The sequence below is a fragment of the Balaenoptera borealis genome, assembly GCF_965194805.1.
Source record: "Balaenoptera borealis genome assembly, chromosome: 6".
NCBI classification, from domain to species: Eukaryota; Metazoa; Chordata; class Mammalia; order Artiodactyla; family Balaenopteridae; genus Balaenoptera; species Balaenoptera borealis.
In genome coordinates, this window is record NC_138863.1 from 81,874,711 (window position 1) to 81,902,105 (window position 27,395).

The following is a 27,395-nucleotide window of genomic DNA, read 5'->3' on the forward strand; positions in this document are numbered from 1 at the left end:
GCGCGCCCCCGCCGCGGGGACGCGCTTCGCCCTCTCCCTCCCTCCCTCCCTCCTTCCTCTCCCTTCCCCTCCCTCGCCTGCCCACCCACTCTCTCCGCGGCGCGGCCGGCCCGCGGGAGCGTGCTCAGCCTCGGGCCGCTCCGGGTGAGGGGGCGGTGGCGGCGCTCCGCTCGGCAGCCCGCGCTCTCGCCGTGTGGCAGGTGCCAGGTGCACAAGTTAACCCGCGCCCCCGAGCGTGCGCCTCTGCCTCCGCGGCCCCGACACCCTGCTCGCTGGGTGCCCGGGAGGACGGAGCCGGGCAAAACACAGCCGCGCTGAGCAGCGCGAACGTGCAGAAGTCTGTGAGCGCGAAAGGAAAATGTCAACCGGAGCCACAACTGCCCCACCGAGCCTCTAGTTATAAAGAGCTTATCTCCAAGGCGCCCCGAGCGCCGGCTAATTCGCATCCTCCAATTCGCACATCCCTGAGAGGTGCGAAAGGTCCGTTCCTTCTGCCCACTCCGAGGCGCGCACACCTGCCGGGTCTCTCCCGCCGGGAAAACGCTTACGCAGTCCCAGCCCTCTTCCCCGCATCCTCTCTTTAGTACCTGACCGAAAGAGCTCTCCAAGGTAAGGCATCCTCGCTTTCGCCGGGAGGTTGCTAATGGCAATGAGGAAAAACGTTTGAGGCTGCCAGATGCAACAAGTGCGCTTGAACCTGTCACCCAAACTTCATAGAATTCTTTAGTGGATGATAGATACTCCTGATTTCAAAAATATTAAGAGTTCTTAAAAATTAAGCTTATAACATTTAACCAAGGCAGCACACATTTCCAACGTGGCCGATCTGTGTAAAATATTGGTGCTGTGGAAGACACAAAGAAGTTTGAGATACATAGTTCCTTCCCTGTGCAGCTTTCACATTGATGGGATGACAGAAAGGTTGGACAGATGATTAACAGCAAGAGATTTAAATAGTTGAAGAACAGGGCAGCCGTAAAGATAAATGACGGCAAAAAAAGAAAAAAAGTTTATCACTTGGAGAAAACTATATAGGCGATAACACAAGGCAGTAGAACATGATTGATTACCAAATGAGTCGTTCAGGCCATAACTGCCGCGAGAGTTCAGAGAAAGGAGACTTCTTTAGCCTGAACCGGTTAGAGAAAGTTCTAAAGAGGAGAGAAAATCCAGTTAACTCAAGTAAGTACCACCTAGTGTTGACATCAACCTCGTTTAGCTGAGTTCCTTGGTTAGACTTTAAGCATTACAGTTTTCCTACAGAATCCCTAGGAAGAGTGTAACACATTTTGCCGTTTTCTAATAATTGATAAGTATTTTGCCTAGCTCAGAGAAAAGTAGATCGTTTGCTGACATCCAGAATAGAAAAAAACCTATTCCTACTGTCATTTCTATGGGACATCAAAACTCCATCTCTTCCTCCACTTCCTCATCTACTTCTTCCCTTCTATCTTTTCCCTCCCTGTCCTCCTCCCTTTTCTCTCCACCTCCCCCTTTGAGGGCAAAATGGTGGGTATAGACTTCATGGCATAGTCTAACCCCTTTGGCCCAGCAAGAAATTCAGGCACTGTTTAGTGGGGCTTGAGTGTTTTCCATCTAAAGAATGGAGGTGCAGTGACTCACTTCTTGTAAGCAATACCTTCCTCAAGCTTATGGGCATGTCCTGATCCGAGTGCTACCCTCTGGAACAGTTCCAGTTCTCTGCAAGGAAGAACAAGATGTTGTTGGGAGGGGGTCAGCCCTGGATTCAAGCCTGAGAGGGGTGGGGGGAAGCAATGGTTGAAGAAATGAGTCATCCAGGGCTTTTATCTGGCACTTCTCAGGTTCAGAAATAATAGCTTTCTTCTGTTCCCTATATTTATTGCTACTCTCTCTCAAGAAAGAAAATACTGAGTGTCTATAATATACCAGCCACTCTAGGGGTACTATGTATCTATTATCTCAATTAATTGTATTTTAATAGAATCCCACTTAATTCTCATTATAGCCCTGTGAAGAAATTATAATTACAATTTTACTAATAAGGAAACTGAGGCTCAGACAGTTTGCCAAGTTTCAACAATAATAAACTTGAAGAAGTAGGTTCAAATCCAGGTCTAGCCTGACTCCAAAACTCTTGTTTTCTCAGCAATGCCACCCTGTTATCCAAGCTCTTCAGTTTATTGAGCATTCAATATTCTAAACTTGCTGATCCAAATTACTGAGACCTTCCACCAATGGCTAATAGAGTGCATAACCCAGAGCCTAAGGATGCAATAGCCTCAAGGAGGGTAGGACCAACATCTGCTCTGTTAGTCACTGTATCCCCAGTTCTATGCCTCACGCATAGCCGGCACCTACTATATAGTTGTTGACTGATATTCCCTGAAAAAATTCAGTGATGCTGACCCCATTCCACTCCCACTTGGAATTCACATATCTTATTAGCCTGTCACCTGACCTAGCCATTGCTGCCTATATCTGCTCTTATGGCCTAACTGGCTCTTCAGCTTCCTCCTTTTGGACCTAGGAATTTTAGAACCAATTAAAGCCATTCAAAGAAACTTTTGTGAAACCTGAAATTCTATTACAGGAATGGGTTTTTGCTGTAGTAGTTGTTGTTTTGTTCTTTTTCTTTGACCATGTAGCAGATGTTTTCCCCCAAATCTCCATTTTCCTCTTGCCCTGTAGGCAATGATTATAGAGCTGGGAATAAAACAGTTTGAGGCAAATAACACAATACACTTTTCAAGTGAGACACAGCCTGTGTTTTCTTGGCTTCAAATTCAGTGCCCAAACCAGAATGCCTCTGTTTCACATTTGGAAAGTAGCTTTTATTTGTATACAAATATTATTTTTCATAAAGTTTATTTCTAATCTGTTTGTTGAATACCCATACACTTGTTAGTGCTAAAAACAGAAAATATTCTTCAACTTTTGAAGTACAGCCTGTTATAAAATGTCTTTATCAAAACCTGTTTCAAATGATTGTGCAGCCTAATAGTCTATTTTAGTTTCCACGTACAGTGCACTGAATATAGTCATTCTAAAATCAGTCCACTTCAAATATTCTCTGGACCAATTCCAAAGGACATGCATTTGGCCAAGCAAGTGTAATATATAAACACCCAAGAATCAGAAATAGTTTTAAAGCTATATCGAAATAAAACTACTTCTAAATGTACTCTAAATTAGAAAGAAGGTCAAGTAACTGTAAGAACTGAACTTATATTCCAGTTTCCACTTCCCGGTACTACGATCAGGGCAGGCAGCTTCGAAATAATGAACAAATTACTTTTTGAAAGGAACCTTAAAACTAGTAAACACAGTTGCTATTCAACTACTCCAGAGTTTTGTAAATGTCACGTTCTTTCTAATTGGCTCCTTATTTCAGCAAACCCAATTGAAAGTTAATTGGGTTGGTATGTGAACTGCATCCCCACCCCTCCCCCTTATGTTCCCAGGAATGAGCCCAGTACCAATAAAGCTTCCTTGTTTTCCATATGTAATCTGAATGTGGGGTCTGCATTCATTACCATCAACTGGAATCAGCTCCCTGGTTCCAGTGCCCTTTTACTGAGGCAACTCTGAATCTTTGAGACATGGGGACGGAGGCTGCGCTCAGAGGTGATATGCCAAACATCTACTTCCACCTTTATATTCCCCACAGTGGGAAAACCAGATGCTAAATAAAAATTGGCGGCTGTGCTTCTGTCTCTTAGCAGCAACGCTCCTCTCAGACCTGGCTGGAATCACAGGGTGCCACCTTGTGTATAAGCTGACGATTTACTTCCCCAGTTCCACAAAGGGTCCAGACAGACTCAAAAATAATCAGCCCATAAGCTTTGTATTTTATTAACCAAGGAAAAATGAGACAGATGTAATTGGAGGAAACAGATTTGGAAACACATAGCTCCAGAGGGTGCACAACACTCAATTTTGAATCACGCCGACAGCCTGTCTCATTTGTTGCCCCATCCTGACCGGAAAACACACCCAATACCCCACACATGGAATAGATTGATGCTGCTCACTCAAGCTTCTGGATGGAGATGCCAGAAATCAGTAAAGCTCTTGTGACAGAGCTAATGAATCTGACGAGGACAGTTATCTGTGTCCAAACAGCAAGTAAGCTATGTAGATTTAACTTCAGGACTCTGGATTTCTGAGAGGCACTAGGTTCCATGGAGGTGATGATTACGATCCTACTTATTTTAATAAAGTGCTGAGTTTGAAACAGAGAAATAATTGTTGGAGCAAGTCCACAGGAGGTAAAATAGGCTCCTTCTCAATCCACCTACCTTGCCCTTGGGAAATTCCACACTTTAAATTCAGCACAACTGCCATTCAGCTGAAGCCATGTTACATTCATGGAACAGGCTGGACCTTTCATGTTATTTTCAGTAGAGAGTTGGAGCGGAGAATCTGGGGCTTTGGGGCTGCAGGTGCACATCTCCTGTTGGTTTAGGTCTCCTGTAACATCCATTCTTCTCAGTTGCCTTCCCTGGCCTCCTCTACCAGCGCATCCTTTTCTCCTCATGCATCTCTGAAAAGTAACTTGGAAGGTGGTTTCTCTCTCCCTGTGAGGGCAGTTCAGTTTCACTGATGTGCTGGCACATCTCAGACAAGTAAACCAGGCTCAGAGCACCAAGCTCTCTGGGGTCCAAAGTGTTAGATGAGAGGCGTCCATTGTTAGGAACCTTGGGTTGCTATTCTAAATGTGGCTTCCTTTACCTATTTTTTTCTCTCTCCCACCACCAAAAGACTGATGTTTATAAACACAGATTTGTGAATGGAATATGCAGTTGGAATCCTGAATTAAAGATAATTGGTAATTGATTTAGTAATAGCCGCACCTTGCTGACCTTATCTTTGTGTTCCCAAGAACAAAGTGGCCTGTTTCCTAAGAAAAGGGCCTGGTATCAGCATATTGAGAGACCTCTGAACTCCAGAGTGACTTGTTAGGAGGCAGAAAGGAAAACAACTTTGTCTCCAAATTAGAAAACAGGTCTGCTTGTCTTTCATCAGCTACTAATGGTGACTTTGGCAGAGAAAGAAACAGAAACCATTGAAATAAAATACACTAGTTACCTAGATATTTACTGGCTCACCTACACCCCTCACCTTGTTTCAGAAGGGATTTCAGGTGGGTTTTGAGAGTAGCTAAAATGCTAGGATAACGTTTGGGCTGTAAGTTTGCTAGTAATGTGGCGTTTCATAGCTGTGTGAAACTAGGAAACCTTGTCAGCTTCACAGATCACAATGTCCATTAGATAAAATGATTGCTCAGAAGATTTACAATTATTCCTGGTCCTAATCAGAATATCCAAGAGTAAATAGAGCAACTAGGTGCTATGAAAGACACCTTAACAGTATCCTTATAATAGACACAAAAGGGAGCATCCTCTGGCTATTTCCATATAAACTGATGGCATTATATGCAATCCAGCATAAACAATCCTGCGAGGGTTAAAATGGACCTGGATGTCTGAGGCCAAGAGCCACACCCCATGCAGATTCTGGAGCATGAATGGACTCTTCAAGCAATTCTCCCTGAATAGTGTTTTTCTCTCAGCTGTGTCCTGATAAACTCTGACTGAGAGCTCAAAATTGTGGCTCTATTGCAACCGCCTGAAGTGTGGCTCTTCTAAGTGCCCAATTAAAGGCAGCCTTAAATGACTGTGCTGTGGAGGACAGCGTTAACGTCCTTTTCTGAAAAGAAAGGAGCTTAACAAGGACCAGTGCCAGAAAGGGACAGAAAGCTGTCCCTCCTTCTCTTGCAGTGAGCTAAGGGTGCATCCACTAGCTGGGCCTAGAAGTAATTTTGCCTTTGCATAAACAAGATGTGCATTGCTCTCTCAGGTTAGATGGCATGGGAAGGTGGGGTGGAGAAAGGGTGCTCCTGCACGCTGCATCCACATGAAGGTTGTCCTCTAGTTGGTGGCAATAGCTGTTGTTTGCCAGCTTTGTTTTCTAGCTTTGTGTGTAGACGCTTTTGTACCAAGTTCCCCATCTTCCACACTTACCCGCTCCCGCAGTCCTTTGCAGCAGTGGTCATTCCCGTCTAGGGCTGGGACACAGGCCCGTGCCTACAGATGACCCTGGCACTTTAGGATAACGTAACGGGACTCCATGGACAAAGGGACTGTGGAAATGGACATCAGTTTGAAGGCCGATTTCCCCCACCACGTGGATGCCCTCCACTAAGTTTGGGGGCAGCTATAGCTTGGTCCAGAGTTTGCTGCTTGAACACTCTACTGACCTTCTTGGTCCTTTCTCCTACTACTTCTCTATTTCATGGGGATGAAATGGCCTGAATAGTTTTTCAACCCATATATACAATAGCTCCAGCTGTTTAAAATGTGCCTGAGTGCTTAACCAAAGAAAACAACATTTGAAACCTATTTTAGGCAGAGACAAGCCTGGACTATTCTACCGAAATATTCCCCCTAGTGAGGGAAATGAGATTGCAGGGAAAGGGGTGGTGGTAGAGAAAAATTCTTACTTCTCACTTCATAAACCCCTCTGTACTGAGTAAATAATAATAATAGTAATTCTAGATAGATGAATTTAAAAACTCCTTCTAAAAAATTAAAGTCAGATAAGGGAGCACTTGGGCTTGGGAGAGAGACCAAGCTTGTCTCCATGTATTCTACAACTCTTGTTATATTGCTTAACCTCTGTGAGTTTACTTGTGAAATGGATCTAATGTGCCTATCTCATAGGCTCCTCATGAGAACTAAATGAGACAACGTGGTACAAATTGGCTAACACAATGCCTGGCAAATAGTAGAGGCCCAATCAACATTAAAACTACTATTTCTTTTCTCTGCCCTCTGCCTTTTTATTTCCATGGCTTGAGGTGGTTAAAATTAGATACAATTAGAACTGTAACACATATAAGATGAAACCCTGCATTTCTACTCTGGCTTATGTTTTACTTTAAACTCTTTAACTTAAAACTAAACTAAACAGAACATTCCTCCCACCCCCCAAAACACCTCATTCCCTGGCCCTGTTTGGGTCCCAGGCATGCAGAACTATTATTCAAATCATCACAGCCATAGGGCCCTGCCAAAGACATAACATTAGATCCTTCAAAGTGAGAAGATCTTATGTTTACTAAGGATGGAGATATTTATAGCTACATACTTAACCAAACCCTCTGAAAATTTCAGTTTATTTTTCATTTTCCAAAAGTTCTCTTCAATAACTATTTATCACGTGGCCTTAAGACCCAGATTTGAGGGGAAGGATCTGCCTTTCCTTCCTTCTTTTTTCTTACCCTCCTTCCCTCCTTCTCTTCCCTGCTTCCATTTGCTTCCTATTTTAGGAAATTCTGAAGCTAATTTTTAAAAGTTCAAGTGTCTGTCTAAACAGCAACACAGTTATTTCCTGCTCAAAATCAGACAGAGATAGGCTACTTACCCATGAAAAATCTCATATCATAATCATGAGCTTGCTTGTGGCTGAGTTTATGTTCCCCTGGAAAATAAATGCTACCACCTTCACGAGTGAGATTTTAAAGGATATCAGCAGGGGTTCTAACGTCCCGGGAGGACTTCTAAAAGAATTTGCAAATGATGTTTGAAAATAAAGTTTGTCTGATTGTTTTCAACAAATCTGTTGGAACACATCCACCCTGATGTATGCCCTGCCTTGGCTTTGTAAAGAGCCAGACGTTCCTCAGGGTCAAACCTGGTGACTAAAAGTGAGCAAGCCATTAGAGTAGTTTGTTTTTGTTTTTGTTTTGGTCACAGAGGAAGGAGGTAATGATACTGGTCTGCTTGCATGATTTGTAAACTATCTCTGAAGGCCTTTTTCCAAAAGAAGAGTTCCATAAATGCAGTAAACTTATCCAAGTCTCCACTTTGAAGGATCACACTGATTTGGGGGTATGTATACTGCTTACTACGTGCTTTTAAGGCAGTCCCATCGCTTACTCACCTTCTCTCCTCTTTATGATCCATTGATATAACTTAATTAAGAAGAAAATATTGGAACATAAGACAGGTAACCTTAATTTTACCCACCTTTCCTGACTCCTGAGCGATGAGAAAATTCTTCAGATGAGAGTTTAGCCAAAAAGAACAATAACATCCTTCTCTGCACTGTGTTCTCTGACAAGATATTTCTTCTTCATTATTTTTACAAATTTATGAGCAGCTCTGAAGGCATTTTATTTGAATAAGATGGAGAATATTCAAGCTTGACTTTGTTACTTTTAATATAGCCTGCAGTCTGTACAGAATTCATCACTTTTAGAGTCACCTTATTCTAATTAGAAATAATTTGCCATTATATGAAATAGTAAGAAGAGCGGGAATAGCCCCCAAAATACTTAGAATAGAGAATGTCAACTTTGTTTCCATCGGAAAACCGAAGATTCCTTTCCCACCCTAGAAGTTGTGCTTGCTCTCAATAGTACAGTTAACAGCCCAGAGCAGGCAAAATTATTGACTTCCCCTCTGTCCTGTTGCTTGATCTATAGCAATAAATTCCCAGGGCGGCTGTGCAATTATACACAACGTGATCACTATCACAGCAGGCCCAGCTAGATACGGATACACAACGTGATCACTTACCCAGTAGGCACCGTTCGATATGATTACACAACATGATCACGACACAGCAGGTCCTTTAAATATGTATTCCTAACATGGCCGTGACTAATATACCAGGCAACTTGCATGCTTCTGGACTTCAGCTACCATCCCTGCAGGAACACCTTGATGGGGACATGTCATAAAATAACCAAATCCACACGTGCACTCAGGTGTAGACACCCTGCACAGGGTCGTTTAGCACAGCAGGTTCTGCCATACAAAAATTTGACCATGGACACAGTGGAAACAGATTTGATCCTGCAGACAACATGTGATGGGACCTTTCAATGGACTGCTAACATGGCAGGCAATATTCTGACTTTAGCCAAGTGCAAATAAGCAAAAGCCTAATGATGAACAAAAGATCTATAATTTAGAAAACGCTGCAACAAATGGCCCCAAAAGAAAAGACAAGGAGCTCACTACCTTCCGTGGAGTGTGGATTTTCCTGCACCCACACCTCCAGTGCCCCTGGCAGAAGAGGATGGCTTTGACATTATCCTGTTACTCTCATTAGAGCACATCCTTTTGATGGAAGGTGCTATGTCTCTGAGCTGCTTTGATGTGTGTGAAAATACACCAACTTCTTTGTGTAAAGTAACGTTATCAGCAGTTGTGTAGAATAAAAAAGACAAGCTCTTTAAGCAAATAAATGGAATACTTCTTTTTTTTGCCAGCTTTAAAGAAACAAATGGATTTGCAGATTTGAAATCAAATTAACAAAAAGGAGAGTAATTATTTTATCAAAGAGCTTTTCATTTACTTTTTTTAAATTTTTATTCATTTATTTATTTTTTTGGCTGCATTGGGTCTTTGCTGCTGCACGCGGGTTTTCTCTAGTTGCTGAGAGCGGGGGCTACTCTTCGTTGCGGTGCCCGGGCTTCTCATTGCGGTGGCTTCTCTTGTTGCAGAGCACAGGCTCTAGGCGCATGGGCTTCAGTAGTTGTGGCACACAGCCTTCAGTAGTTGTGGCTCGCGGGCTCTAGAGTGCAGGCTCAGTAGTTGTAGCGCACGGGCTTAGTTGCTCCGTGGCATGTGGGATCTTCCCAGACCAGGGCTCGAACCCGTGTCCCTTGCATTGGCAGGTGGATTCTTAACCACTGCACCACCAGGGAAGCCCCCTCATTTACTTTTAAATGATGTGACTCCCATAGATTCCAATTTGGCTGATCTGGAATGTGGCCCAGAAATGTACATTTAACAGATACACCAGGTGATTCTGCATCAGAGTATTTTATATGGCTTCATCCCATTGGTTTTCTTTTCTCTTTCCTCTTTTCTTTTCTCTAATTTTCATCTTCCTCTTGCTTTCCCTCTGTCTCCTCTCCCATTCTCTCATCTTTTTTCCCTTGGCTCTATCTTCCTCCCGTAATTTTTTGTTTTTTCTCTAGGTGTGGGCAGGAATGGGGAGATTGCGTGAAGGGCCATAAGGAAAAGAGAAGAAAGAAAATCCTGTCAATTTCATAAGCCTCAAGTCATGTTCCAAAACAGTGTGAGGTCTCACTGTAGTCCCTGTGCCCCTTTAATTGTAGCACACAGATCATGCCACCTAAGTTTCTACAGTCATGGTTAATAGAAGGAGGTCACCAGGAGTCAAGAGAAGACAAGCAGAGATCTTGGACTGAGCCTGCAATCGTCCAAGTTTGTTTCCACCAACTAAAAAATGCTGCATTTTAAGTACTTACAGCAAACCCAGGATTGGAACAACTATCGTCTTAAGTTCCCACTAATGGTCTTTGTAAATAAGGAGGATCCAGTATTCGTGGTCATCCCTTTCCTCTGCTTTCTACCCCAATTCTCCATCTATTTACTGGTCATCTGGTTTTTTTTGTTTGTTTTTTGTTTTAATTTTTATTTATTTATTTATTTGGCTGCTCCAGGTCATAGTTGCTGCGTGCGGGATCTTAGTTACAGCACGCGGGATCTAGTTCCCTGACCAAGGATGGAGCCTGGGCCCCCTGCATTGGGAGCATGGAGTCTTAACCACTGGACCACCAGGGAAGTCCCGGTCATCTGGTTTTGTTTGCTTCTCCCCTGGACTGTTTCATTGAACACAGTGAAGTAATATAGTCTGAAGAACCCTAATTTAGGAGTCAGGAGATCTGTATTCCCGTCTGGCCCTGGCATTAGCTACTCTGTGAACCTGGAGAAGTCCTGCAACCTCTCCAGTCTCACTGTCTTCACTGTAAATTAAGGGGGTTATCTGCAATGCTCATTTTAGTTGTAAAATTATATAGAATAAAAAGAAGTCAGGGCTTCCCTGGTGGTGCAGTGGTTGAGAATCTGCCTGCCAATGCAGGGGACACGGGTTCAAGCCGTGGTCTGGGAAGATCCCACATGCCGCGGAGCAACTAGGCCCGTGAGCCACAACTACTGAGCCTGCGCGTCTGGAGCCTGTGCTCCGCAACAAGAGAGGCCGCGATAGTGAGAGGCCCGCGTACCGCGATGAAGACTGGCCCCCGCTTGCCGCAACTAGAGAAAGCCCTCGCACAGAAACGAAGACCCAACACAGCCAAAAATAAATATAAAAATAAATAAATTAATTAACTTTAAAAAAAAATTAAAAAAAAAAAAAAGTCATATTCCTCTCCTATAATGCTTCAAGATAAATAAGGCTAGGCATAAATTATAATAAAGTTTTTAGCATCCAGAATAAGTGATTTTTTTTGTCCTTAAAAACATTAAAACTAGCAGTATCTTGTCTAGAGTCAGAATTAAATGGCTGCCAGATTTCCTACTGTATTTGTTAGCTCATAATCAAAGGTAGTCTGAATGGTAAAATATAAACTTAAAAAGAGGTTAATGTTTTGAATTAAACTACTAGTTTCTTAAATGTCCTGATTATTAAGGATATATTATTTTTATCATGATTATCATTTAAGGAAACTACAAGAATGCTTTTATAAAATTAAACAGTTTGAGTGGATTAAAACATTGGCTTTATTATTATCACACCTCATATTTAGGATCCCCCTGAGTAGCGTGGGGAAAAAATATTTAAATATCTTTTCTGAACACGTATAAACAAGATGAGAATAGGATATAGAATTAAGGCATATGAGTTCTTAAGACAGAAATCTTTCTCCTTGGACACAAAGTATCAGCCTTTATGGTGATATTCCACAGAAAGAGGGAAGAAGGGTGCGGGAGCTGCAGGGAGGGAGGAAGGGGAAGGACAGAACTAACACTTATGGAACAACGTCATTTATCAGGCACTGTGTCGTTTACCAGGCACTGTACGAGGCACTTTGAATTCATTTAGTACCTGACCACTGAATATCTTCTGTGCCTAATCTGAGAGCTGATGATGGAGTGTCAAGGAAGGAAGACATGGCCTTTGCCTACATTTAATCTCATAACCATCTTTAAAAGTCCATATTATTGACCCATGTTCTTTGCACTGCTCACCTTGCATTTTACTGCAATTCATAAAGTTTATAGTGTTTCCTCCCACCCCACCCCCACCCACAGGACATAAACATACCTTTCCTTTTCTATCCTATAGCTAGTGTTGGTCATGAATTAAGTGCTATTGAGTAGAGAACTATACAGGATCTGTAAAGCAAGTGTTACCTCCTTTTACTAAATTAACAAAATTAATAAGAATATTAGCATCCAACTTTACCATCTTCCCAGACAGAGAAGTCAATCAGGAAAATTAACAACAGCCCGAAATTTCCTTGGATTTCATACAGTTCTATATTTTTTGTTTTGATTTTTAATTTTTAAAAATTAAACTTACTTTAGTTGCAGTTTAAAATTAAATTAAAATTATTTTTTAACTGTACAGTTCAGTATTACTAAGTATATTCACATTGTTGTGCAACCAGTCTCCAGAACTTTTCATCTTACAAAACTGAAACTATGGCCATTAACTAACAACTCCCGTTTCCCCTCCCCCCAGTCTGGCAGCCAGCATTCTACTTTCCGTTTCTATGAACTTGACTACTCTAGGTACCTCATATAAGTGGAATCATACAGTATTTGTCTTTTTGTGACTGACATTTCACTTAGCATAATGTCCTCAAGGTTCATCCATGTTGTAGCATGTGTCCGAATCTCCTTTTTTAAATTTAAGACTGACTAATATTCCATTATATGTGTATACCACATTTTGTTTATCCATTCATCCATCAATAAGCACTTGGGTCACTCCTACATCTTGGCTATTGTGAATAATGCTGCTATGAACATGGGTGTGTAAATATCTCTTTGAGACCCTGCTTTCGATTCTTTTGAGTACATACTCAGAAGTGGAATTGCTAGATCATATAGTAATTCTATTTTTAATTTTTTTGAGGAACCTCTGTACTGTTTTCCATAGGGGCTATACCATTATACATTCCTACCAACAGTACACAAGGGTTTCAATTTCTCCCTATCCTTGCTAACCCTTTTTATTTTCTTCTTCTTTTTTTTTTTTTTAATAATAGCCTTCCTGACTGGTGTGAGAGGATACCTCATTGTGGTTTTGATTTGCATTTCCTTAATGATTAGTGATGTTGAGCATCTTTCACATGCTTCTTGGCCATTTGTATATCTTCTTTGGAGAAATGTCTATTCAAGTTCTTTGCCCATTTTTGAATCAGGTTATTTGATTAAAAATAAGTAACTTGATTGTGTGGCATTTTGTAGTTTATGTAGCATTTTCACATACTTTACTATATTTTATATTCACAGTAACCCTGTCAAATTGGCAGGTAGGTATTTTGCCATCTACAATAACAAAAACTGAGAATGAGAGAAACTGAGTACTTTGACCAAATAGCCATTAATAGGCAGGACCAAGAGTTTGTGAGTTGAGTTCTATATTGTTTTTGTTTGAACATTTTAAAATATTTAGTATATGTAATCAATGGAAAAAGCACAGAATGAATTTCTAGACCACCCATTAAAAATCATAGACAAGATGGGAATTCCCTGGTGGTCCAGTGGTTAGGACTCAGCACTTTCACTGCTGTGGGCCTGGGTTCGATCCCTGGTCAGGGAACTAAGATCCCACAAGCTGTGCGGCGTGGTTTAAAAAATAAAAAAATCATAGACAAGAAAACCAAGCTGTGAGTTTGAGATAAATTTCCTGGTGTCTTGTGGACCTAATCCCAATTTCCATGCCCCACTGCACTATATACATTTTCTTTTTCCAGATATCAGATCCAGGAAGTTATTGTCAACAAGACTCTTTTCCAAACTATGAGATAGACATCCCTCGGCCTTCCTCCTGCATTCTGAGGGAGGTGAGACAAGGAAGCAGTGGAAAGGAGCCCTGGGATATTCAGTCAAAGACGTTTCCCATCATGGCCCTAGGATCCTTGTTCTTAATCAGATATGATTTAAGTTAAAGGTCCAAGACTCCCAAACAAGATATATGGTTTTCCATATATCTTGACTCAGGTTTGATGCTCTTCCCTGGTTGACTTTGTGTAAGAAATTAGGGGACTCTTCCATTAAAATTAAACAGAAGGTACACTGCTTGGGAATCTTTGAACTTTTCTAGAGTGTGTTTCTGCTTGCAACCCTGCAATAAGAGGGGATGTTGGGGAGAGAGGAAAGTTTTAGAAACAGTTTGTTTTCCAAAGACCATGTCCTTGGGACTTTCACCTTTTCACATCATTCACTCATTCAAACAGTCAGTAATGCCTGCTACACTATCCACTTTCTACCAAGTTAGTAATGCTTTCTACTAAGTGCTATAATGATTCAAAGATGAGAAAGTACATGCCTTTAGTGCCTATTGCCGAGTAGAGGAGACAAGACATATACACATTTAACTATGATGCAACATAAAAAGTGATAGGTATCTTAAGAAGTCCACACAAAAATGCTATGGGGAGAGAAACTATGGAGAGATTACTTCTGGCTGATGGGCTTGGGAGTACGTCAGAGAAAGCTTTAGGGGGAAATATTCTCTGATCCTTGAAAAGTATATGAACAGGTAGAAATGGGGCAAGAAGTTCATTCTTGGCAGAAAGAAATGTGTGAACAAAGACACAAAGGAGGAAAGGAGAGGATGCCTTCCAGGATCAGGAACCTGAAGGATGAAGCATGGTGAGTGGAAAGATCTAAGAAACAGTCCACAACAATTCCAATACTGGTCCTGCCTTTTAATGACTATTTGTTCAAAGTACTCAGTTTCTCTCATTCTCAGTTTTTGTTGTTGCAGATGGCAAAATATCTACCTGCCAACCCCACAAGGGTTATTGTGAATATAAAATATAGTAAAGTATGTGAAAATACTATATAAACCACAAAAAGCTATACAAGCGTAAGGAGTTTTTATTGGTGGGTTGGGGCCCAATGATGGAAGGCCTTGAACATCAGACTGAGGGATTTGCACAAGCCACCTGCATCAGACCCAGAGGTCCTTCACCAAGAGTTCCCATTGCTACCCAGGGAAAGTCCAGTTACCTCTTCTACACAATGTGATGTAATCTGGTACACCAGCTGTATACACATTTGGTAACTGGTATAGGTTACACACCTGTAACTCACTTTGTTAAATTAACTTGCTACAGTTTCAAAATTTAAAGCATAACGTTCCAGGTTTCTCTGTTTTCCTCTTCTATAGATTGACAGGTTTGTCCTCTGGCCTGGATGTTGGGACCACCATTTCAAATTTCTTGTTTTCACAACTCCCCTTCTCAAGCCCACACTAGGACATGCCTCCCAGCTCCACTGATTCCTGAAGAATCAGACTCAGTCCTGCTCTGAGGTTTGGAACGCACTGCTCATCTCACATTGAAGGTAGTTCCTGCTTCACATAGGTGAAAACAATTTAAATTCATTAAGGGTGAGTATATTCATTGGCGACAATGTCTCAAAGGACCTGCAGTAGAAGTTAAACTGTCATCGTTTTGAAATTTGTGCTGGTGTTTGTTTTATACTTAACTTTTTGACTGTCATTAACAGTGGATTATTTGCAAAATTAAAACCATTCAGAATAAAGGTAAAGTGAATTCCCCTTTCCTGCTGCCCACCCACTAACTGCTCCCAAATGCAGCACCATTCCTCTGTAATCAGATACTTTTGCCTGGACTCCTACTGGTCTCCTAACTAGATGCTCCTGCCCAATCTTACCTTCTTCCCGTCCAGTCTCACCTTCTTCCCGTCCAGTCTCCACAACGGTGCCAGAATGGTCATTCTGAACAGGTACATCTGCTTGCGCCTTTCCTTTGCTTCCTCAGCACGGCCTACAGCCCTCCATGACTTCCCCCTCTGCCATTCCACACCACCCTCACCACCGTGCCCGGTGTCATGCCCTTTCAGCCACACCCCACACCCACTGCACTCCAAGCCGGCTGTGCTCTTCCACAGTTGGCTTTTCCATGTGCTATCCCCTGGAGTTTCCACTCAGTATCCTCAGAGCCCACCTTCAAGTCTCGTATCTATCAATCCCTGCTCGATGAAGACACCCTGATGGGGATGCCCGCCCATCTTCCCCATCCCCACCCGGGACATCATGGATTCAGGCTTTCTCTCGGCACTTCGTGCAAAATTAACTCTATTGGGGCACTATTCGTATTTCATTATCACTATTTGTTTGCTCACTTGTTGCCACACTGGATCCTGAGCCTTTTATTTTTGCAAGCCTGGGTATCCAGGACAGCTGAGCCCAATAAATCGTTGTTAAATGAATGAATAATGTACCCACAAACCTTGACTTTAGAAAGTGCTCTACAAATCTTAGTTCCCTTTCGCCCGTTTTCCTATCCCCTATTCTCTTTAGTGTCTAACAACCTTAATTTCCATTTCAGCTCGACCCAGGTCACCATATGGGGACCCCAACCACAGATGTCCACTTGGAGGGAGTCATCTTGCCAGTCATGATGAAGAGGCCATTTTCTATTTTCAAGCAGACTAGAGTGAAAGAAAAAATTCTCACATCCGTCAACTCTATTGCACTCTCCTGCCTGAACCAAGCTTTCGGTTACACTTTGGAGAGAAATGGTTTTGTCATATTCATTTCTACCCAAGTCTTGTAAAATAGAATTTTACCCAACTGAGTAATGACAGAAAAGAAAACTAAAGGTGATATACCAACCAATTTAAACTGGAAATTCAGTTCAATATTGCATGGCTTCTCTGTGCCGGCCGGGGTGTGAGCTAGGTCTTCACACATATTCTTCCCTCTGTCTGGAATAATTTATTTAGTTCAGGTTTCTCAACATTGGTGCAATGGATATTTTGGGCCAGATAATTCTTCGCTGTGGGGCTTTCCAATGCATCCTAGGATGTTTAGCAGCAACCCTTGCCTCTACCCACTCGACGCCAGCAACACCCCCACCCCAACTGAGACGACCAAAAATGTCTCAAGGTATTGCCAAACGCCCCCTGGAAGGCAAAATCACCCCTGCTTGAGAGTCATTGACATAATTGATTCCTGCTCACCCTTCGTATTTTAGCTAATGTGTCACCACCTCTTAGAAGCTTTCCTTAACCCCTCAGAGTGGATCAAATGCCCCGTTACATGTCCTTATAACATTGTACACCATTTCTTCGGAATATGTATCAAGGGTGGCAACTATATATTTATTAGCACGGCTATTTGCTTATTATTTTTCTCCTAGTCTATAAGATCCATGAAAATGGAAACTGGGTCTACTTTCCTCCCTGTCGTATGCCTTGGCACAGTTCCTAGTTCATATTAGGTACCACCGTAAACAAACGCTGTGTAAAAGAGAGAACGGGAATACAGAGATCAAAGATGCCCTCAATAGCAAAATTCAAAAACTTTCAGAGGAAACATAGATATGAACCATTGGCCAGAGGCATCTAAGAAGCAATGGAGTTCACGGGAGATGGGAACTTGTAAGTAATATTCTTTCCATATACTTGAAAGACAGTGGAGAGCAGCTATGAAATTAATGTCTCAGGAAAGTCTCTGATGAGACACTGTGGGGGTGTGCGAGGATGGCTACGTACAGACGTGGAGTCATCTGCAAGAACAGTGCTGTGGAGGCTAACATTAGCCCGGGCGCTGAGGCTCACGTAATGGGCTACAGGAAAAATTTTACGATACCATATTTAGATGGCAGGGCTCGACCTGCACAGAAAGCAGCAGCCCTGTAGCCCTTAAGGGAACCCAGGAAAGGAGGAAGCTAGGGGAGCATGGAATCATCCACTCGCAGTTTCCGATACATACTGTATCCGTGGTTAAATTCAAAACAAAGTAAATATTTTAAAATTTCCTTTACTGAATGAATAACAGATCATTTTCCTTTGTGAAGATGTAAGCAAAATAGGAACGAAACAATTTAATCTGTCTGCTGTCAACGTCTTTTCCAAAAAGGGCTCTTAAATTGTTCTCATCTTTTCTTACTCTAAACTTTCCATTTTGATTTGTTTGATGTTTGTTTATTAGAGGGGTGTTGGAGTCGGGGTCTTGGCAGGAAAAAGACGGACACAATAAAGGGATTGTTTATAGGATGTGTTGAGAAACCACAAGGATGGTGCTATATTTAGGGTCTAAGAGTGAGGCACTCTTGTCACCACTAAGCCTGAAGGGGTAAAGGAGAGGGGAGTGGTTACAGGAACAGAGAGAGAGTTACATAGATAGAGAATGCAGAAGAGAATGCAGCCGGCTTGTAGTGACCAGGCAGGGAGGGAGCACAGAAAATGAATCTATACCCAGCTTTGCTCTGCTTCCCATCTCCACCTCCCTCTCATCTGCTTTTGCTCCTTAGTGGTAGCAATCCAGCAGGCAAGGTTACCTGCTGATTCAGTTCACAAAGGTGAGTCTCCAGGGCCCAGGACAGGAAGGAGAAGGGTACAAAGAGAATGTGGAGGGGCAGCAGAAAATATCCAGCACACTGTTTCATTACACACCATTTCCAGACGGTGGTCAATAATGTTATTTTGGACCTAACACCAACGTTTTGTAAAATAACATTGATTTTGTGATATCACTTTTTTACTGGGAGATAGAGTATATTTCAGTTGTGTGTATACTTTGAAGGTAGACACAGCATAGGAAATCCTGCATGGCTATCTCAGAGACTTGATAATTTCCATAGTCATTGTAGTGACTCAGACTAAGAACTAGTCTAGCGCCAGCTTCCAAGTACCCTGTTACACTCTTGAACATGGCTGCATGACAAAGACACAAAACTTAACCCGTTTCTGCCTCTCTCTTTTAGGGGTGTGATAGGATCACATAGTAGAGCCTTCTTAACTTTTCCTATGAAGGATGTAGGAGCAGCAGACGTGAGAAGAGTCATCATGGTCCTTTGAAGAAGCTTAGAGGGAGGGAGAGAGGGTGGGAGAGAGAGAGAAAGAGAAGAAGAAATAAACAGCTATTGGGATGAGAGGGATGCTGGGGCAATAGGTGGCTAAAAAGAAATGTTAGGATGTTTGCCTGTTTGTCATGCAATAATACATCTCTCCCCTTGGAATTTTCTGAGACCGAAATAAAGATTGAAATTACTTCCCAATTTAAATATGAAGCTGTTCAGAAAGAGACCCTAAGTCATCTCAGCCTTCTATAGGCTACAGGAGCAAAGAACAGATGGCCATCTGGACAAGGGCCCTAGAGCCAGAAGGAAAATCCAAAGAGCATGGGAACTCAGAGACGCCAGCATCAACATGATGCCTGGGTGAACCCTCCCCTACTCTCACCTACATTTTCCAGGAAGAGAAAGCACTTTCACCAAGGGCAACATGGAGAAAGTACAGCCTAGCTCCACACACTAACAGGTGCAAACATTAACAAATGGGTTGGCGGCCACACCTACTAGACAGACCCCATCTTGGGATGACGAAGCCTACTGGGGTGATTCTAGTTGCTGAGACCAAGCTTGGGCTTCTGTCTGTCCCATCTCTTGAGTCCTGACCTGGGCTTGTCGCCCATGCTCCCATCTGTCCTGCTCGTTACTTGGCACTCTTTCCTGTTCACAGACTCAGCCTCCACCCGTGTGTGCCGTTGATGAACCCCTTCTGCAAACTCTAGCCCTAGCATGCATTTGAATTCCAAGTTTTGATAGCTGCTTTTCTCAGCACTGTATTTCTTCCAATTTTGTTTGGGATTCTTGACACTGTCTTGGCTTGAAAGACTGATATACACTATTCTTACCTCATAACCAGGACCAGTTGGGGTCTGATGCTAAACCAAGTTCGTGCCACTACCCTCAAGATACTCCAGCCTGGCCAACTACCTCAATTCCTGCAAACCAATATTATATCATTAATATTTATTGTTTTTTTCCTATAAGCCTAGAACTTTGCATGAATTCTCTCTTGTATTCTACAGGAAATACATGTATGTAAGAGAATACTGCCTTTCCTATTTTACAGATGAAAATACTAAAACATAGAAAGGTTGAGTAACTTGTCTAAGATCAGAAAGCCAGCTGGTGGTAAAGCTGGCATTGGAACCCAGGCAGTCAGACTGCTGAGCCTATGCTTTCACCCACGCATTTTAGAACATTTCCAACCTTCTGGAAAGGGGATGACCCAAGACCTTGCCTTCCTTCCAGTTTGGAACACCGTCCCTCATTCTGTACCTAGTGAGATCCTTCTTCACATCTCAGTTTACATGTTTCCTCCTCAGAGAGACCTCCCTGTTCACCTGGCTAAAGATAGTCTCCCCTGCTTATATTCTCTCATGCATCCTGTTTTTCTCCTCTGTTAAATTTATCCCAACAAACATTCCTTTGCGTGTTTACTTGTCGAATGTCTTACCTTGCTTTGTAAGGGACGGGGTCTGTTTTGCTCTGTACCATGTCCCTCACATTCAGCTCAGCAACTGACCCATAGTGGTCAATAGTTTTTGAATAAAGGAACAAATGAATAGACTTCTTTCTGGCATTCTCCTCACTGCAGAACCTTTCAAAATTCCATGCAGTACCTAAATTGCTGGGTCTGTGGCAAATGCTTTTTGCTGTGTGCTTACTGCTGAGAAAGCACACATTCATCCTTTGAAGGTAGATTTTATTTTTAGAGGTAGATAAAAGTCTTTTGAGATCAAATTTGCAAGGAGCAAGTTTGTCACAACTAGGTAACCTAACTTTGGTTCAAAAGTGCCTTGTGATTATAAAATAGTAAGGCTGTGTGTGTATGTCCTATGGACACTGCAGAAGAGGGCTTCTAATGGTTGCCCGATGGCCGTGCTCCTCACCAGTGTACAATCTACAGGGAACAACTCAATTGGTCACATACATTCTAGCACACCTGTTCAAGATTAGCTTTATTGCTTTCTAATTAGATCTCCAGTGTGCCTCATTTAGTCCAGTGTCCTCAAACATTTTGGACTTTTGTATTCTTAAAAAGTATTGAAGATCCTCAAAGAGCTTTTGGAATAAGGATTATGTCTATGAATACTCACCATACTAAAAATGAAAACTGAGAAATTTAAAAATCATCGATTTATTAGATCGCTTAAAAATTACATTTCTTTTGCTATGTTGTTTTGGAAAAAAAAAAATCCAGCGTCACCCACGTATGTGGTTAGAAAAGGAAAAGTGTTTTAATAGCTTTTCAGATAATTGTGGAATTCTTTGATATTATACCCAAACTTAACAATTGGTAGTTTCTTAAAGATTAGTTAAATATGAAATAAGAAACCATGTCAATGAAATTTTTGTACTTTGTTACATTAAAATCCATTCCCCTATCTTGCATGATTTGGATTGACCCATGCGTGATTTTGTAGTATCACGTATTTGGTCAGTTAGACCAAATATTGGTTCACTGAGTTATGAACATCTTCCAAAAGTTTGTGCATTTTGTCATACAATATCAAAAAATGGCATTTATTAATATCACTACTAACATTGTCAGGAATCTTCAAGTACTGGGAAGTTGTCAAGTTGATAGTGGCAATACGAGATTTCCAAAATTAGTAATTTTAGTAGTTTTTGTTTGAAAGCATGAATTTATCATTGGCAACAAATGTTGTCAGTTATTTTCCTTCATAGTGATAGGCCCACTTTATTCATTTTCAAGAAAATGTCTACAAAATAACCGTGAAAAAAAATGGGTAGTTTAGCTCACAATTCAATCAATCACACAGTTGCTTTTCTTTGAACTACATTCGGCATACAGAAGTGCTGTATTTGTACTTCCCATTATATCTGACAGAATGTTAAAAAGACTTGTACTCAAGATTCAAGATTAAATGAAATTAATAATTTTTACTACTTCAACAAGGAAATTCTTAACTGAAACTGGCTTTTCTTTTTCTTTCTTCTTCTTCTTTTTTTTTTTTTTTACTCTGATTTTGTGGCAGTTAAGAACACAGTGACTACTGCCTGGTATCTTGACTTGTGCAAAGGCACCAGCAGGTTTGCCCACCATTGCTTTCACACCAGTGCAAATGTCAACACAGCAGCAAGGCAAATAACATCTTAGTATCTTAATGAAAATAGCTTTAACCTTTCTAATCCCCTGAAAAGGTCTTGTGAACTTCCAGGAATCTGCAGACCACTCTTTGAGAACGGCTGTGTCTGTCTATCTGCTGTGAAACTTTCCAAAAGGCTTCAGCAAAGGTGTGGCATTATCTTCCAGCATAATGTGACCAGACAATACGCTGGTAAAACAGTGTAAGCCTGAAACTGAAAAATGGCTCAAAAACCATGAGAGAAAAGAGAATGTGTGAGAAGAGAGACCCAGTTATAGACGAGATTAGCATTTTTTATTACAATATATTTGGGTACAAACAGATTATCGTGGGACTGATTCTATAATCTGCTTTTCTTTGCCCACAACATGCTTCGAGAACAGTCACAATGGTCACTGTCTCTTGCTGGCTTCTTCTAATTCCTATTTCTCAGAATACAAACTCTAGAAATATGAATTTGCTTTTGAAGGGGAAAGGTAACAGGAATTCAGGGAGGAGGCGCCTTTACCTGTAACCAGAATTTGCCTTTTAGCACAAATTCAGTTGCTTCATACCAGTTGGATTTGAGTTCTCACCTCTGGCTAATTTCACTTCATCTACAGTCTCTTTCCAGGGTGCTTTTCTGGTAGTGTTTAGTAGCTAATTCATAAATGCCTGATGACATCTGTGAGAGGACAACTTTGTGAGTAAGATATTTATTTGGCGGGGGCAGTCTTTATTTTTAAAATGCAGAGCACAGCGGTTCCTTTAAAGCATGTGGCAGCCATAGGGCTGTTCTCCGAGAGGAGCAAATGCATTGTGTTCACAGTCAAGGAGCAGTGAGCAGGGGAGCCCAGCTCTTAAGTCCCTTTGTGTAATGTTGAACAACCTGGGATGCTGTGTTTGCACAGTGGCCCTAGGGGAAGGGACCTCCAAGAGGGAGCAATCCAGGTAGGATCTGGATGAGGGGGGAAAGAGGGAGGAGAACAGGCCACATTTGTCACATTGGTGAAGTTTGACTGTCGTCAGAGAAAACAAAACCTTCTGTCTTCTTGGCCTCTTCAGTGGCTCTGAACGGTGCAGGCAGAGTTCTCCTGGGCAGAACCCATTCCACTCCTGGGATTAGGCTTGTACCAAAACCTCACTCTAGCACCAGGCCAGTGAGCCAGAAGCACTGAGAGAGGTTGCTGACCAGCAGCCTTACCCTGAGACTGTGGAGGCAGGGTATGGGGGTGCACACAGCGGTGGGATCCCAGGAGTGGATCAGCCGCTGCTTCCCGTCCCCACCCCTAGAGTGGATGGCACGGACTCTGCTGCAGCCCCTGACTGATGAATTGCAATCAAGAGAATTTTTCCCAACCTGCTGTGTCAATAGTCAGGAGGGGGCTTCTCTGGTGGCGCAGTGGTTGGGAATCTGCCTGCCAATGCAGGGGACACGGGTTCGAGCCCTGGTCTGGGAAAGATCCCACATGCCGCGGAGCAACTAGGCCCGTGAGCCACAACTACTGAGCCTGCGCGTCTGGAGCCTGTGCTCCGCAACAAGAGAGCCCACGATAGTGAGAGGCCCGCGCACCGCGATGAAGAGTGGCCCCCGCTTGCCGCAACTAGAGAAAGTCCTCGCACAGAAACGAAAACCCAACACAGCCATAAATAAATAAATAAAACCCAAAAAAAAGTTAAAAAAAAAAAAAAGTCAGGAGGGAAAAGATTATGAAATATGAACCAGGAGAAGGGGAAAGGGAACCAGAATGTTTTTCTTCTCCTGAGGAAAGGCTCAATGACGGGAGAAAACTCAGCCTGAGCCAAGGCTGCCCATGGCAACAAAAACAAGGGTGCCTTACATTTTCAGAAGTACAGCACCGTCATGGGGCATTTCCACACTCCATGTCACCACGGCTGCAGATCACTACAACCAAATGAGGTGGGCAAAGGGAAAAGCAAGCGTCACATCTCACAGAATGCTGGGGAATATTTCTAGAATAAGGAAATATACGACTTGTAAGAGCTGCCCGTACATTCGAGCCACAAGGCTGCTCCTTGGTGTAAAGCTAAAGGTAGAAATGAATGCCAATGTGAGTGCTTTTAGAAACATTTCTTTTTTGATGTCACAAAAAACAAGAAGGACCTGACCTTTCTCTCAAACATAGAACATTCACAATGAGAACAGAAGGTATTCTGTTTTGGAGGTTTCTGATGAGATCGTTACATTTTTCTTTTCTTTTTTCTTTTCTTCAAAACAAGAATAAAGGCATCCAGTGACTTTCAGTTTGCCTTAGTCTTTATCACTCCAAGGCCATTAAGACTTGACAGTGCACACAATTCCAGTAATAAGCGTTTGTTTGGTACCCGGGTAAAATCGCCAGTATCAGGGCTTTCTCATCCTTAAGCTCCCATGGGCCTCCTGTTGGCACCTAGTGTCAGAAGAATTGGGAAAAGATTCAACTTCTTGGAGCCCAGGCTTCACGTCTGTGAAATGCAATGACAATATCTACTTTACAAGTGATGGAGTAAAGGAGACACAACACAGGTAAATGTGTACAGCACAACTGCCTGGCACTATAGTGTTGAGTAAACTCATTCGATGGTCTGCTGGAGTTGATTTGTATGAGCTCACAAGAGCTGATTGTTATACTTTCCTGAACTTTGCTAGCCAGCTGCTAAACCACTGGTAGTCTGAGACCGATCATGCTAAGAGTATTCACACAACAGAAATTAGCAAACTATAAATCAGGGTTCCTCCCCACCCAGTCGCTAAAAATTTACAAATGCACCACTACTGCTCTTTTTTTTTCTTTTTAAATGAATTTATTTATTTATTTATGGCTGCGTTGGGTCTTCGTTGCTGCAGGCCGGCTTTCTCTAGTTGCAGTGAGCTGGGGCTACTCTTCGTTCGGGTGCGCGGGCTTCTCATTGCGGTGGCTGCTCTTTGTTGCGGAGCATGGGCTCTAAGCGCACGGGCTTCAGTAGTTGTGGCTCACGGGCTCTAGAGCGCAGGCTCGGTAGTTGTGGCACACGGGCTTAGTTGCTCCGTGGCATGTGGGATCTTCCCGGACCAGGGCTTGAACCCATGTCCCCTGCATTGGCAGGTGGATTCTTAACCACTGCGCCACCAGGGAAGTCTCTACTGCTCTTAATAAATATGTTTTTCTCTTTTCTCTTATTTAATATTGTGCTAAAAAATAGGATGAACTAAATATTTTTTGGGTATAAATGTCTTACAGATGCGATGAATTTTCTTTCACTGGGGCAGAGCCTCTGTTGGTTTAAAGCACCAATGAGCAATTGTGGGATTCCAGGAATCAGCAAGCTTAGTGGCTATAACAGACACTGTTGGCTGCCTCTCCAACAACCACTGCCCCCCACCCTGCCTTTCTTCCCTCATCACCAAACTAGATTCCTTGATTTCAAGGAAGGTAGGCTCCGATCCAAATTTGCAGCCCCAGAGAAGGGTCACGATTGCTCTAGTCAGTCATGGCAGTGTGATTCTCCCTCACCATTGATTGGTCTAGCAGCACTCATATAACTGATTTCTGGCTTCCCTTCTCGAATAAAAAAGCAGACCCTTGTTCCATATGACCCAAAGCAATCTACAGAATTAATGTGATCTCTATCAAATTACCCATGACATTTTTCACAGAACTAGAACAAATAATCCTAAAATTTATATGGAACCATAAAAGACCCAGAATTACCACAGCAATCCTGAGGAAAAAGAACAAAGCTGGAGGCATAACCCTCCCAGACTTCAGACAATACTACAAAACTACCGTAATCAAAACAGCATGGTAGTGGCACAAAAACAGACGTATGGATCAATGGAAAAGAATAGAGAGCCCAGAAATAAACCCACACATTTATGGTCAATTACTCTTCAACAAAGAAGGCAAGAATATACAATGGAGAAAAGACAGTCCCTTCAGCCAGTGGTGTTGGGAAAGCTGGACAGCTTGCATATAAATCAATGAAGAGAGAACACTCCCTCACACCATACACAAAAATAAACTCAAAACAGCTTAAAGACTAAAGTGTAATAAAACATGACAATATAAAACTCCTAGAAGAGAACGCAGGCATAACATAGGCTCTGACATAACATAGGCCCTGACATAAATTGTACCAATGTTTTCGTAGGTCAGTCTCCCAAGGCAATAGAAATAAAAGCAAAAATAAACAAATGGGACCTAATCAAACTTATAAGCTTTTGCACAGCAAAGGAAACCATCAGCAAAATGAAAATATTTGCAAACCATGTGACTGACAAAGACTTAATTTCCAAAATACAGCTCATACAACTAAATAACAAAAAAACATACAACCCAATCAAAACAATGGGCAGAAGACCTAAACAGACATTTCTCCAGAGAAGATGTACAGATGGCCAATAGGCACATGAAAGGATGCTCAACTTCACTAATTATTAGAGAAATGCAAATCAAAACTACAGTGAGGTATCACCTCACACTGGTCAGAATGGCCATCATCAAAAATTCTACAAATAACAAATGCTAGAGAGAGTGTGGAGAAAAGGGAACCCTCCTACACTGTTGTTGGGAATGTAACATTGGTGCAGCCACTTTGGAAAACAGTATGGAGCTTCCTTAAAAAAACTAAAAATAGAGTTACCATACTCTTGGGCATGTATCTGGAAAAAACTCTAATTTGAAAAGATATATGCACCCCCATGTTCATAGCAGCACTATTTACAATAGCCAAGACATGGAAGCAACCTAAATGTCCATTGACAGCTGAATGGATAAAGAAGATGTGGTGTATATATATATATATATATATATATATATATATACACACACACACACACACACACACACACACATACACAACGGAATACTACTCAGCCATAAAAAAGAATGAAATAATGCAATTTGCAGCAACATGGATGGACTCAGAGATTATCATACCAAGTGAAGTAAGTCAGAAAGAGAAAGACAAATACCATATGATATCATTTATATGTGGAATCTAAAATATGATACAAATGAACTTATTTACAAAATAGAAACATTTTCACAGACATAGAAAACAAACTTACGGTTACCAGAGGGGAAGAGGTTGGGGAGGGGTAAATTAGGAGTTTGAGATTAGCAGATACAAACTACTATATATGAAATAGATAAACAACAGGGTCCTACTATATAGCACAGGGAACTATACTCAATATCCTGTAAACCATAATTTGAAAGACTATGAAAAAGAACATATATGTATATATATATATATATATATATACACACACACATATATATATATATATATAAAACACACATACACACACACTGGTACTTTGCCGTACACCAGAAACTAGTACAACATTGTAAATCAACAATACTTCAAAAAAAAAAAAGCAGACCCTTGTTAGAAGAAAGCCTTTGAGTCTTTTTCTGCCCATTCACTTTGGTATGGGGCTGGTATGCCATGTGACCATAAGACAACAGGCAGGTGGGAGAAAAGCCAACTCCCTGAGGAGGTCTGAGTGGAAGAGT

At 41.9% G+C, this 27,395-nt stretch overlaps 1 long non-coding RNA gene across 1 annotated transcript; it reads left to right on the forward strand.

Moving 5' to 3' along the window:
* Positions 1-103: 103 nt before the first annotated feature.
* On the forward strand, positions 104-26,722 carry LOC309631157. The gene is made up of 3 exons (XR_014246109.1): positions 104-609; positions 7,740-15,731; positions 16,337-26,722. It is a non-coding gene; the product is annotated as an uncharacterized lncRNA (long non-coding RNA).
* The last annotated feature ends 673 nt before the right edge of the window (positions 26,723-27,395 follow it).